This window comes from Helianthus annuus, chromosome 13 (genome assembly GCF_002127325.2).
Source record: "Helianthus annuus cultivar XRQ/B chromosome 13, HanXRQr2.0-SUNRISE, whole genome shotgun sequence".
NCBI classification, from domain to species: Eukaryota; Viridiplantae; Streptophyta; class Magnoliopsida; order Asterales; family Asteraceae; genus Helianthus; species Helianthus annuus.
In genome coordinates this window covers 24747768-24762688 of record NC_035445.2, presented here as the reverse complement: position 1 = coordinate 24762688, position 14921 = coordinate 24747768, and the positions used below count along the sequence as shown (strand labels likewise).

Below are 14921 nucleotides of genomic sequence, written 5' to 3'. Positions count from 1 at the left end.
CAAGTTTCGATAATACGCATTTGTTTTGTAAAAACCGGTATGTTTAGTATAAACCTTTCGTAAATCATTTGAGTTCCTCAAAATCCATTCGTAATATGATTTAGAAATGCGAGTTTTGCGTTCGTTTAAAAGCTTTGTATATTCTTGCAAAATGTGCTTTGTCTAAAAATATGCAGTCTTTGTTTATCGAAAACTTTGTATGTTTCTGAAAATCGTGCATGTCTTTCCAACCCGAAAACATTTACAAAAATGTAAAACGGTAAAAAGTGGGGGTTATGAACTCACCTGAATATTCCTGTGCAAAGCTAGCTATATATGACTTCGTGATGTCGTTTCCAAGGTGAGACTCGCTAGTGTGCATTCTACAATATTCCAAACACGGAATATCTTATAAGTTTCTAAATAAACGTACTAACTAAACTACGTGTCACCGAGCTCTACTGAATCGTTAATCGAACGATTCAATGGTTTTTGATAACTTAATGAAAATGACTAAGTTAAACCTTGTTTAGTTAGTTTATTGTCAGTAATAACTAATAAGTCTTAGAAAGACTTAATTGTGACAACTGCCACTTTACGATAACTTTCTTACATTTAAAGTACTCATTTTAGCTACATTTTTATGCATTTTGAACACTCGAACTGCGTATTTCGTGACATACACCTAGAATACTCATGGAATACTTACTTAGGATGCATATGATTCATTTTTATTAAGTACATTTGAAACAGTTTAAACAATGCATCGAAACTACTAGAAAAGCATCTAGTAAACTAGTATTCTGACGAAAACGCAGAATCTGCAAAAATCATCTAAAAGACATCTTTAGGACTTAGACGAAGGTCCAACATCTAATATATATTAAACCCTAACTAGGAATGCAAGGGTTTGATTTAAAACCTTTCCGAAGTCCGATAACACTAAAAATTGCCCGAAAAGCACTAAAAGCGACGATTTCAACACTTTTCCGCAGAAATCAGCTTTCTAATATTTTTATGACATGTAAAAATATTATTTGACATATAATTCATGTGAGGATACATTCGGGTGTCATCCGAGCCAATAACTACATCAATTCACACATGTTTCGCAACTTAGCGTTCAAATAACATCTAACCGAAACAATTCGAAACAAATGTCCGAACAATATCAAATCTTTTTTTTATGGTCATCTAGTGTTAATTGGATCATTTTGGTCTAGTAATGATCATTTAACACCCTTTAAACACCTAAACGCTTATATTTATAAACTTCCTAAAACAACTATCTAAGAATTCTAACACTTTTTACTAAGTAATTCAAGAAGCAAAAGCAAAGGGAACCCCCCCCCCCCATTCACGGTTACAACACCAATTGTGGGCCCCATTTTTGTTCAACTTGTTACCAATAATATCTAGATATTTACCTCTTGTTGCAACTTGATGCAAGTGGTGAAATGTGCTCATTGTAGCAACTAGTTACCTTCATTTTCTAACCCTTTCATTCATGCATTTCACCTCCTATCTTCACAACACCAAAAGCTCCCAACAACACCCCATTTTCGGCCCATATACACCATCACCACATCTTAATTTTCAAGCTATTTCAAGATGATCAAGAAGCATTTTTATGGAACTTAGGAGGATCTAAGACAACCACAAGTTGAAGCAAGCATTTCCATTCATCTAAGAGCTTTCAACCATCAAATCTTCATCTTCTTTGCTTCTCATTTTCACCTAGATCATCCCTAGCCAAGAGCTAGAAGTGAGACTTCTAAATCCTTTATTTTCATACTTGTTTATGTATTTATTGTTAAAGAACAACTTATAACTAAAACAACAATACAAAACAAGATGAAAATATAAAGAAGCAAAATAATAATCATGATATAAAAGTGTGTTTATGTTGTGAGTTAAAGATGATTACTTGCATATTTGATCTAGTTTTGATGATTAGCATAAAAATAACTTGTTAGATGATGTTTAAAAACATAATCTAACAAGTGTACATGAAAATGTTTAAGGGTTTTTGTTAAACATAAATGTTTAGATGGAGGATCATGATCTTTGATTTTGTTAAAGTATGTAAGGTTGTTAACTAAAAATAATGCTTTTACAAGTTATAAAAGGAAAACATACAAGATGGGTTTTTATGAAAAGCTTGTTAAAACTAGAAGTAAAATATGATTTTTGGACTAGTAAACATATGTAAAGATCATACCAAAACCCTACATGATTATGAGTTCATCTTGATAAGTTATGTTATAAATCTCATATGTTTTTATTAAGAAAAATATGAGAAGATTAGTGGTGATTTTATAAGAAAAAGATGTGTTTTTATTAAACATGGCAAAGTCCATATTTCTAATAAAATATGGCCAAGTTTTTCTTAAAAATCATAAGTTACAAAAACTATTATTTTTGACAAAATATTTATTAGATTAAAAAGATTTTAAAGAATAGTTTTTATAAAAGCAAAGTTTGATATAAATATATATTTTTGAGAAAATATATATTTAGTTAACTTAACAACTTATGTGCTATGTGTCATTTGTTTGTATTAGTTATATTTATGATAACTAGGAACTTGAATACAATGATACAAATGAACACAATGTATATTTCGACTAAAGTCTTACAAGACTACATTTAAATACATCTTATAAACACCTTACGGACATTCCGAGCTTTCGAACACAACTTATGGTCAAAACGGACGACGGGCGAATCTATGAACATATCGCCATTCCGAGGAAGTTACTACGACGTTTAGGCGATCTTTCGACACGAATACATACACATCACCGAAAACAATATCCGAATGTTTTGAAACTTATAAAAACTATTGTGTATTCTTTTAACTAAAAAAAAAAAAAACCTATACTTAGTAATTTTTATAAAAATGAAAGAATATATTTTTAACAAATGGGCTTCTCTTATAACAAATGGGCTATTTTACGAATGGGCTTATTTTTAACAAATGGGCTTATTTTATAACAAATGGGCTATTTTTACAAATGGGCTTATCATCCTAAATGGGCTTAACATAAATACATGGGCTAAGCCCAATACCAAAACTTATGGGCTAAGCCCAATACCCAACATATGGGCCAAGGCCCAATAACATAAAGCCCAATAACATTTGGGCCCAACACTATTGAGGCCCAACACTATTGAGGCCCAACACTATTTAGGCCCAACACTATTTAGGCCCAACACTATTTAGGTCCAACACTATTGAAGCCCAACACTATTTTGGCCCAACAACATGAATTCTTGGGCTAAGCCCAATGACATATAAATTGGTAAAAATACAATTATACAATTTATTCATACAAGACATGAAATCCAGAGGACAAGACTCGATGATACAACTCACGAGATACAAGAATATATATTTGGCGAAATATATACACTAAACAGTTATCAATTAATACATCTAAGACACAGTTCAATGAATAACAAAGACATACAATTCTTAACACATATTCAAGATAAAAGACTTGTACTCAAGTCATTACAAGACCGAAGTGTCTAACAAATATAGAACGTTTGTAGGTGGTGATACTATTCAGGACGACCGTACGTCAGATCACAGTTACTTACCATTCACGGACGCAATTCTGTGAGTTCATGTCCCCTATTCATTTAAATGTTTTACAACTTTACAACTATCGGGGAAAATACATGTTCAACGTATGTTAAAGTTAGGGAATGAAACACCTTAGATCATGTGCGAATTAGGGTTATACATCTAAGCACCATTAATCCAGTTTGGACCTAGGTACAAGTGGTTAGATCTAATGGGTTTTGGCGAGCCCCACTCTTGGTCGTGGACCCATACGGAAGAGTGCTTTTGTGTCCCAGTCGATAGGAATCGGCATAAAATCGTCTAGGGTTGGATTGCTTCCTTTTTCGTCACACATATTAATGTCCTCGCGAAACATTAATGATCAACGATTTCATTGACGCTTTACATACTACATCATTACATACAGATACATTTTATACAACTCACATTTTATGGATACATTTTATACAACTCACATTTTATGGATACATTTTATACAACTCACATTTTACAGATACATCTCATCCAACTAAACTGCATGAACTCGCCAACTTTTGTTGATGTTTTCAAACTTAACATGTATTTCAGGGAATTAGTGGACCATGCAGACATTTCAGTCAAGGAAAGCAAGTATCAAGACTCCATGCCACCATTTAAAAGGGTTTGCCCGTTATATACCGCCTCTTTGCGGTGATATAGTGGTCAAAGCCTTGACATTTTAAGACTTACATTTCGAAGTATAAAACAATGACAACTTATTTTCATTTGATGGTTTGTAACCAATACATTTAACTTATTTGCGTTCTTTTGAAACGATTATGACAATGGCATTGGAGCTTGTTTTTATTCATTTAGTATGTTCACTTATATTGTTATGCAATGAGAACTGATCAGATCACACCTCGCGCTTCCGCTACGAGCGGGTGTGACAGATTGGTATCAGAGCATCGATTGTAGTGAACCAGGATTCTTTCTCGAGTCTAAGTCTACAATCACTAGGGACTTCTCATGAAAACCTCTTGTTCATGTTGAACAGATTATAAATACAATTTGACAGGTCAAAAGGTTTTCATTGCATAAACATTTTTCAAAGTCCACTACAACAAAAATTCACTTCACATAAATCAAGCGAGGACATTTCCATGGGTGAAGTCTATGATAAATAGACACATTACATTAACATACTATGTGCCTACAATACATTACATTATCAGTTTACGCATTATAAATGGTTTAGAAGTTCAGCTTATGTAAAGATAGAAATCCTTGTTAGATAGGATTTTACATGATTATATATATAAGTCATTCATATATGTGTTGTACGAAATATTTGGCAAGAACAAAATACCTTCGACTTCAAACTCTATTATTATTCTTTACTCGCACGATGAAAATATCGACCTCACGTCTACTGCGGAGCTTATGGCGAACATGATTCCTAAGTAATATCTTAAACTTAATTCCATAAAAATACGGTTGCTTTCTTGCGAATGCTGACATGCCTGACCATGATAATGACGACGAGGCGGAGGTGGTAACCTTGGACAACAACTCCACTAGTAGGACGAGATCCCTGTGACTCATACCAATCAAGGTTGATATACTCTTGTACCTACAAAGAAGATGAAGTACTCATCTTGAAGGTGCACCTTCAGTTTTTATTGTTACAGATTCTTTCCATTTCTATTTCATTTAACGCAGTGCCGTTCTGTGAGTAATGACAACGAACGTTGATACGTGAGCTATCACGAAGGTCCCTCCGATGTTGAAGGTATATTGACAATAGTGTTCTCTCTCTTACTGATCGGCTGCTTCGTACGAGAGAACGCTAGGGTGACCATGCAAGGCAATTTATTATTACGGTGGCCAACGTAATAACAACTTGTAGTGCATGGGAATTCTGGTGGACTCTGCGGGCCAAGCTAATGATCACTATTCATTCAAAATTCTTAAGTTATTACTTGAGATTCAATTTTTCTTATCTATTAGAACACGAACTGAGGTGGTTAGTATAACACCCTACAATACAGTATAGTGCAGTACAATACAATACAATACAATACAGGAAGACGACACGTATTCGTTCACACCTAACATTCGATCTATATCACGATTCATTTGAGACTAGTCATTTAAACAAACAAAACTTGTTAGCTACTCATGTGGATTTTCCTCAACATTCTCGAAATTCTTGAACATGGGTTGGTTCCAGGGTGTCTATGACACTTTATCCTACTTTACCTTACCTTACCTTATCATATTCCACCTTATCATATTTATTGGAAATGATACAATAAATTTCGTCGCTTGACATTTGTCTTTTCCCAAGGAATGGTATGGCATGAGCCATGCTGCAACTCCCTCATTGCATTCTATTCGAAATTTCTGGAGATTCTAATAATCTTGCTAGAGCTCGTGAAACTCAAGCACTATTACCATAATTTTCACATGGACAAATAAGACAAAGGATTTTCTCTACTTCGGACGATCGAGGTCATAGAGTAGGGAACACATATTATATGGACGAAGACCACTAGTTGGTTTTCCCTCCTCAATGAATTATTTCTTTGCCACTAAAACATATAACCGATACACGCAAGAGGCACTACGCATTTTGGTTGCGGTTATTCACATTATCATTTATTTACTTATTTATTTTTTTATTTTTATTTTTTTTCAGTTATCCATATTATCATATATTTAAACATATATGAACAATGCGATCTTGAGGTTTCCATGACCAATTGCATTCTTCATTTTTGGGTGCATGATAGACTATATATATCCAAATATATGTCTAGATTCTTTTAATAGTGTGTATTAAAAATATCATGGCACCGAAAGAAACAAATGTTTAAGTTAAAAGTTATGTGTTGAAAATCATTGCTTTTACACAAGATGTGGTTTATACATGACACTGTTAAGCAAGACATTATTACACATGACATTTGATGTTAGTATATACAAGACATTTTCGTAAATAACGAGACGTGTGTAATATGATAAAAGCATGGTGGATACGCCGCTGGTACTTCCTATATATAAGTGCTTATATTATATTGCATATCGTGGTGTTATTCAAACCTATTCGACAAAGACAAGACATGACATTTTGCATAAGACGCGACATCTTCTACACAAGACAAAATATTCTATTTCAAGACATGATATATTTATACACTACATTTCTGTTGGTTATTTATTTAACCATACATCATTCTTTTATATCATCTGATTTTCGTATCTATTTTCATATGATTTTATAAAAGAACTCGATCATAACTAGAGCCAATATTGTTGGTTACACTTGATGCTTTCACGATCTCTCAAGGGTTGTTCCATACTGGGTAACACCCGAATTCAAACACACTGAGTGTTACATGTTGGGTTTAGCCTCGAAGATCCGAAGCATGACCGCATCATCCCACCCTACCTCAATCACTCAAATAGTAGTTACTCGACACGTTTCCAATCAACCAACATTTCACATCCATGTTATTTGATACCGGTGCCAATTTTAGCTCCATATCAATATTTCACATACATGAGTTTCATGGCTAGGGACGAGATTGTCCTAGCTACAATTAGGGATTCGGTTATCCTACATCTAAACATATGGTTGGGTTATCCAACATCTAAACATATGGTTGGGTTATCCAACATCTAAACATATGGTTGGGTTATCCAACATCTAAACATATGGATTGGGTTATCCTACATTTAAACATAGGGTTCCTAAAAATATAGAGTGAAGTCCTCTCCTCACAGAATTCCAAATGTACTTGGCCTAGAGCCAAGTAAGCTAGACGTCTCCTCATTCTATAGAATCGATATACGGTAAACTAGTCGAGTCAGGGAAAGTTGTTAGAGGATGTTCCTTGGAACTTGGCGAGCGAAGACTCAGTATTGATCTCTTACCGTTGAGTTAGGTAGTTTCGATGTAGTGGTTAGCATAGATTGGTTATCCGATAACCAAGCCAAAGTTTTTTGTCATGAAAAGGTCATTCGCCTACCACTACTGAACAAAGGGACACTTATTAATCATGGAGAGAATCACGATACACCATTGTGGATTAACCAATTGCACGAAGGCAAAGAAATGCTTACAGAAAGGTTGTGTTGCCTTTCTGGCACATGTTGTCGACAAGAAGGCCGTTGGGCCGAAGTTGACAGATAATCCAGTGGTAAAAGGGTTTCCCGAAGTCTTTCCTGAAGACTTGCCGGGACTATAACCATATCGACAAGTCGAGTTACATATCGACTTGGTATCGTGAACCGCACCCATAGCCAAATCCCCATATCGATTAGCACCTTCTGAACCTTGTAGTTGACCGAACAAGGATATTGTGAATTCATAACCCCCACTCTTTACCAATATACATCTTTATAAAGGTTTTGGGGGTGGAAAGACATACAAGTTTGCAAAAGTGCACAACATTTCGATGAATGGAAATTCATATTTCTAAACCATGTTGCAAATGAATTTCCAACTAACTCAAATGGTTTATTAAAGTTTCAAGCTTCTACTCTAAGATAGACTTACGATCGGAGTATCATCAGTTACGAATTCAAGAGGAAAGCACACCGAAAGCGGCTTTTAAAAACTCGTTATGGTTATTACGAGTTTCTCATTATGATTTTGGTTTAACGAACGCACTAGCGGTCTTCATGGATTTAATGAACCACGTGTGCAAGTCGTATCTCGACAAATTCGTCATAGTGTTCATTGATGACATTTTGATATACTTGCGATCAGCAGCTGAGCATGGCAACATTTGAGGACCATTTTAGAACTACTCAAGAAGGAGACACAAATGTGAGTTTTGAATCCGTGAAGTACAATTTCTCGGGCAGATAGTGAACAAGAAAGGCATTCAAGTAGACACCTCCAAGATCGAAGCAATTAAGAACTGGGGAGCGCCCAAGACTCCAACTGAAGTCCGATAATTCTTGGGATTAGCAGGGTACTATCGGAGATTTATAGAGAATTTTTCTAAAGTTTTCTCAACCGCTAACCTCCCTCACCTAAATCGAGAAACAAGAAGAATCATGTCAACTTCTCAAGGATAAGTTGTGCGATGCACCAATCTTATCACTACCCGATGGTACCGATGGCTTCGTAGTTTACTGTGATGCTTCGCATCAAGGATTGGGTTGCGTACTTATGCAACGGGATAAAGTTATCGCGTACGCATCACGTCAACTGAAAGTTCATGAAAATAACTATACCACTCACGACCTCGAGTTAGGTACGGTGGTATTCGCTTTCAAAATATGACGACATTATTTATATGGTACTCAATGCATTATTTTTCACGGATCATAAAAATCTTCAACACATATTCAACCAAAGAGAATTAAATATGCGTCAACGATATTGGGTTGAATTGTTGAACGACTACGATTGTGAAATAAAGTACCATCCGGGCAAGGCAAACGTTGTAGCTGACGCCTTGCGCCGCAAGGAGCGAGTTAGAACACTCAGAGTTCAAGCATTAGAGAAGATGATTCACAAGCGCTCAAGGAAGAGCATATTCAAGCAGAAACACTTCAAGGCATGAAGGAACAATTAGTGCCGAAAGAAGATGGAACTTTATACCTTATGGGTCGAAATTGGGTTCCATTCTTTGGCAGCCTTCGAGATGATATGTTGAGGAAGCACATAGGCCTAAGTATTGAAAGAATACTATTGGTGGTCTAACCTCAAAAGTGATATCGCGACTTATGTCGGAGAATGCTTGACTTGCGCGAAAGTCAAAGTCGAATAGCAAAATCCCTCAGACTTGTTACAACAACCCGAGATTCCTGTTTGGTAATGGGAACAAATATCGATGGACTTCATTACGAAGTTATCCAGGACTTCATGCGGTCATGACATGATTGAGTAATCATCGATAGACTAACAAAGTCCTCACACTTCTTACCGATTCGAGAGGAGGATAGTACAGAGAAACCAGAGGAACCCTATCTCAAGGAAATAGTGGCTCGTCATAGAGTGCCTATTTCAATCATCTTAGACTGAGACGATCGCTTTGTGTCAAGAATTTGGAAGTCATTCCAACAGGCCTTTGGATCTCATTTAAATCTAAGCACGACCTTTCATCCACAAACTGACGGCCAGAGTGAATGGACAATCCAAGCACTCGAAGACATGCTTCGTGCGTGTGTTATGGATTTAAGCGGCAACTGGGATACTCATCTACCATTGGTTGAGTTTTCCTACAACAACAGCTACCATACAAGTATACAAGCTGCACCGTTTGAAGCTCTTTATGGTCGAAAGTGTCTCCCTCCGCTACGTTGGGCGGAAGCGGGCGATAAACAACTAATTGGTCCGGAATTAGTCCAAGAGACTACGACGAAAATATTTCAGATTAGAGACCGTATCAAGGCGGCTCGGGATCGACAAGAGGGCTACGCAGACAAGAGATGGAAGCCATTATCTTTCAAGGTCGGAGACAAAGTCTTCTTGAAAGTCTCACCTTGGAAGGGCGTAGCAAGGTTTGGTAAGCTTGGAAAGCTTAACCCTCGATATGTAGGACCATTTATAATCCTAGAAAAGATCGACACCGTTTCCTACAAAGCTGAAGTTACCATAAGAACTTAGTAGTGTGCACAACACGTTTCATGTGTCGAATCTCAAGAAGAGTCCAACGCAAGAAACAGTTATCATCTCGGAGGATGAGATTCACATTGATAGAAAACTCCAATTCACCAAAGCACCTGTTGAGGTCATGGACCGGAAGGTCCAGAAAACACAAATGAGTCGTAACATATTAGTAAAAATTCGTTGGAACTCTCGACACAGACTCGAATATACTTGGGAATGTGAAAATCAAATCAAAACCAAAATACCCCCACCTGTTCGAGAATACTCCTACAAAGGATGACTCATCTTGAATTTCGGGACGAAATTCTCAATAACAGGGGGAGAATGTGACAACTGCCACTTTACGATAACTTTCTTACATTTAAAGTACTCATTTTAGCTACATTTTTATGCATTTTGAACACTCGAACTGCGTATTTCGTGACATACACCTAGAATACTCATGGAATACTTACTTAGGATGCATATGATTCATTTTTGTTAAGTACATTTGAAACAGTTTAAACAATGCATCGAAACTACTAGAAAAGCATCTAGTAAACTAGTATTCTGACGAAAACGCAGAATCTGCAAAAATCATCTAAAAGACATCTTTAGGACTTAGACGAAGGTCCAACATCTAATATATATTAAACCCTAACTAGGAATGCAAGGGTTTGATTTAAAACCTTTCCGAAGTCCGATAACACTAAAAATTGCCCGAAAAGCACTAAAAGCGACGATTTCAACACTTTTCCGCAGAAATCAGCTTTCTAATATTTTTATGACATGTAAAAATATTATTTGACATATAATTCATGTGAGGATACATTCGGGTGTCATCCGAGCCAATAACTACATCAATTCACACATGTTTCGCAACTTAGCGTTCAAATAACATCTAACCGAAACAATTCGAAACAAATGTCCGAACAATATCAAATCTTTTTTTTATGGTCATCTAGTGTTAATTGGATCATTTTGGTCTAGTAATGATCATTTAACACCCTTTAAACACCTAAACGCTTATATTTATAAACTTCCTAAAACAACTATCTAAGAATTCTAACACTTTTTACTAAGTAATTCAAGAAGCAAAAGCAAAGGGAACCCCCCCCCCCATTCACGGTTACAACACCAATTGTGGGCCCCATTTTTGTTCAACTTGTTACCAATAATATCTAGATATTTACCTCTTGTTGCAACTTGATGCAAGTGGTGAAATGTGCTCATTGTAGCAACTAGTTACCTTCATTTTCTAACCCTTTCATTCATGCATTTCACCTCCTATCTTCACAACACCAAAAGCTCCCAACAACACCCCATTTTCGGCCCATATACACCATCACCACATCTTAATTTTCAAGCTATTTCAAGATGATCAAGAAGCATTTTTATGGAACTTAGGAGGATCTAAGACAACCACAAGTTGAAGCAAGCATTTCCATTCATCTAAGAGCTTTCAACCATCAAATCTTCATCTTCTTTGCTTCTCATTTTCACCTAGATCATCCCTAGCCAAGAGCTAGAAGTGAGACTTCTAAATCCTTTATTTTCATACTTGTTTATGTATTTATTGTTAAAGAACAACTTATAACTAAAACAACAATACAAAACAAGATGAAAATATAAAGAAGCAAAATAATAATCATGATATAAAAGTGTGTTTATGTTGTGAGTTAAAGATGATTACTTGCATATTTGATCTAGTTTTGATGATTAGCATAAAAATAACTTGTTAGATGATGTTTAAAAACATAATCTAACAAGTGTACATGAAAATGTTTAAGGGTTTTTGTTAAACATAAATGTTTAGATGGAGGATCATGATCTTTGATTTTGTTAAAGTATGTAAGGTTGTTAACTAAAAATAATGCTTTTACAAGTTATAAAAGGAAAACATACAAGATGGGTTTTTATGAAAAGCTTGTTAAAACTAGAAGTAAAATATGATTTTTGGACTAGTAAACATATGTAAAGATCATACCAAAACCCTACATGATTATGAGTTCATCTTGATAAGTTATGTTATAAATCTCATATGTTTTTATTAAGAAAAATATGAGAAGATTAGTGGTGATTTTATAAGAAAAAGATGTGTTTTTATTAAACATGGCAAAGTCCATATTTCTAATAAAATATGGCCAAGTTTTTCTTAAAAATCATAAGTTACAAAAACTATTATTTTTGACAAAATATTTATTAGATTAAAAAGATTTTAAAGAATAGTTTTTATAAAAGCAAAGTTTGATATAAATATATATTTTTGAGAAAATATATATTTAGTTAACTTAACAACTTATGTGCTATGTGTCATTTGTTTGTATTAGTTATATTTATGATAACTAGGAACTTGAATACAATGATACAAATGAACACAATGTACATTTCGACTAAAGTCTTACAAGACTACATTTAAATACATCTTATAAACACCTTACGGACATTCCGAGCTTTCGAACACAACTTATGGTCAAAACGGACGACGGGCGAATCTATGAACATATCGCCATTCCGAGGAAGTTACTACGACGTTTAGGCGATCTTTCGACACGAATACATACACATCACCGAAAACAATATCCGAATGTTTTGAAACTTATAAAAACTATTGTGTATTCTTTTAACTAAAAAAAACCTATACTTAGTAATTTTTATAAAAATGAAAGAATATATTTTTAACAAATGGGCTTCTCTTATAACAAATGGGCTATTTTACGAATGGGCTTATTTTTAACAAATGGGCTTATTTTATAACAAATGGGCTATTTTTACAAATGGGCTTATCATCCTAAATGGGCTTAACATAAATACATGGGCTAAGCCCAATACCAAAACTTATGGGCTAAGCCCAATACCCAACATATGGGCCAAGGCCCAATAACATAAAGCCCAATAACATTTGGGCCCAACACTATTGAGGCCCAACACTATTGAGGCCCAACACTATTTAGGCCCAACACTATTTAGGCCCAACACTATTTAGGTCCAACACTATTGAAGCCCAACACTATTTTGGCCCAACAACATGAATTCTTGGGCTAAGCCCAATGACATATAAATTGGTAAAAATACAATTATACAATTTATTCATACAAGACATGAAATCCAGAGGACAAGACTCGATGATACAACTCACGAGATACAAGAATATATATTTGGCGAAATATATACACTAAACAGTTATCAATTAATACATCTAAGACACAGTTCAATGAATAACAAAGACATACAATTCTTAACACATATTCAAGATAAAAGACTTGTACTCAAGTCATTACAAGACCGAAGTGTCTAACAAATATAGAACGTTTGTAGGTGGTGATACTATTCAGGACGACCGTACGTCAGATCACAGTTACTTACCATTCACGGACGCAATTCTGTGAGTTCATGTCCCCTATTCATTTAAATGTTTTACAACTTTACAACTATCGGGGAAAATACATGTTCAACGTATGTTAAAGTTAGGGAATGAAACACCTTAGATCATGTGCGAATTAGGGTTATACATCTAAGCACCATTAATCCAGTTTGGACCTAGGTACAAGTGGTTAGATCTAATGGGTTTTGGCGAGCCCCACTCTTGGTCGTGGACCCATACGGAAGAGTGCTTTTGTGTCCCAGTCGATAGGAATCGGCATAAAATCGTCTAGGGTTGGATTGCTTCCTTTTTCGTCACACATATTAATGTCCTCGCGAAACATTAATGATCAACGATTTCATTGACGCTTTACATACTACATCATTACATACAGATACATTTTATACAACTCACATTTTATGGATACATTTTATACAACTCACATTTTATGGATACATTTTATACAACTCACATTTTACAGATACATCTCATCCAACTAAACTGCATGAACTCGCCAACTTTTGTTGATGTTTTCAAACTTAACATGTATTTCAGGGAATTAGTGGACCATGCAGACATTTCAGTCAAGGAAAGCAAGTATCAAGACTCCATGCCACCATTTAAAAGGGTTTGCCCGTTATATACCGCCTCTTTGCGGTGATATAGTGGTCAAAGCCTTGACATTTTAAGACTTACATTTTGAAGTATAAAACAATGACAACTTATTTTCATTTGATGGTTTGTAACCAATACATTTAACTTATTTGCGTTCTTTTGAAACGATTATGACAATGGCATTGGAGCTTGTTTTTATTCATTTAGTATGTTCACTTATATTGTTATGCAATGAGAACTGATCAGATCACACCTCGCGCTTCCGCTACGAGCGGGTGTGACATTAATTCTCGAGGGATTTAGAGTATATAAATATTTATATATAAAAATATATAAATATATCGTTGTCACCACGTTAGGCGTGCGAGAAGTCGTACGTGTATAAAAGAATATTTATATGAAAATAATATATGACAAACTTGTATTATATATCACGTTTCATATGATCTTTGTCAAAATATCCGTATGTGCCGTTTAGACGTATAAAATAAATATGAAAAGTTATATTTATTTTATAAAAGAATCGTCGTTGGAAGTTTGAAATAAATATACATACTATATTTATTTTGTAAAAACGGACTCATGTTGTTCGACATTTGAAATAAATATGTAATACTATATTTATTTTATAAAGCGAAATTGTGTTGTTCGATACTTGAAATGAATAGTTATATAACTATATTTATTTTATAAAACGAAACCACATCGTTTGATATCTGAAATAAATATATAAATTATATTTATTTTAGAAAAGAATTCATGGTGTTTGATACTCGAAAGAACTGTCGAGAATAATAAGAGAA

The 14921-nt window shown here is 34.9% G+C and overlaps 2 long non-coding RNA genes across 2 annotated transcripts; both read left to right on the top strand.

The window, feature by feature from the left end:
- Window positions 1-1491: 1491 nt before the first annotated feature.
- On the top strand, window positions 1492-4178 carry LOC118485420. The gene is made up of 3 exons (XR_004876019.1): window positions 1492-1744; window positions 3538-3604; window positions 4139-4178. It is a non-coding gene; the product is annotated as an uncharacterized LOC118485420 (long non-coding RNA).
- Window positions 4179-11417: 7239 nt separating this feature from the next.
- Window positions 11418-14098, top strand: LOC118485419. The gene is made up of 3 exons (XR_004876018.1): window positions 11418-11670; window positions 13458-13524; window positions 14059-14098. It is a non-coding gene; the product is annotated as an uncharacterized LOC118485419 (long non-coding RNA).
- The last annotated feature ends 823 nt before the right edge of the window (window positions 14099-14921 follow it).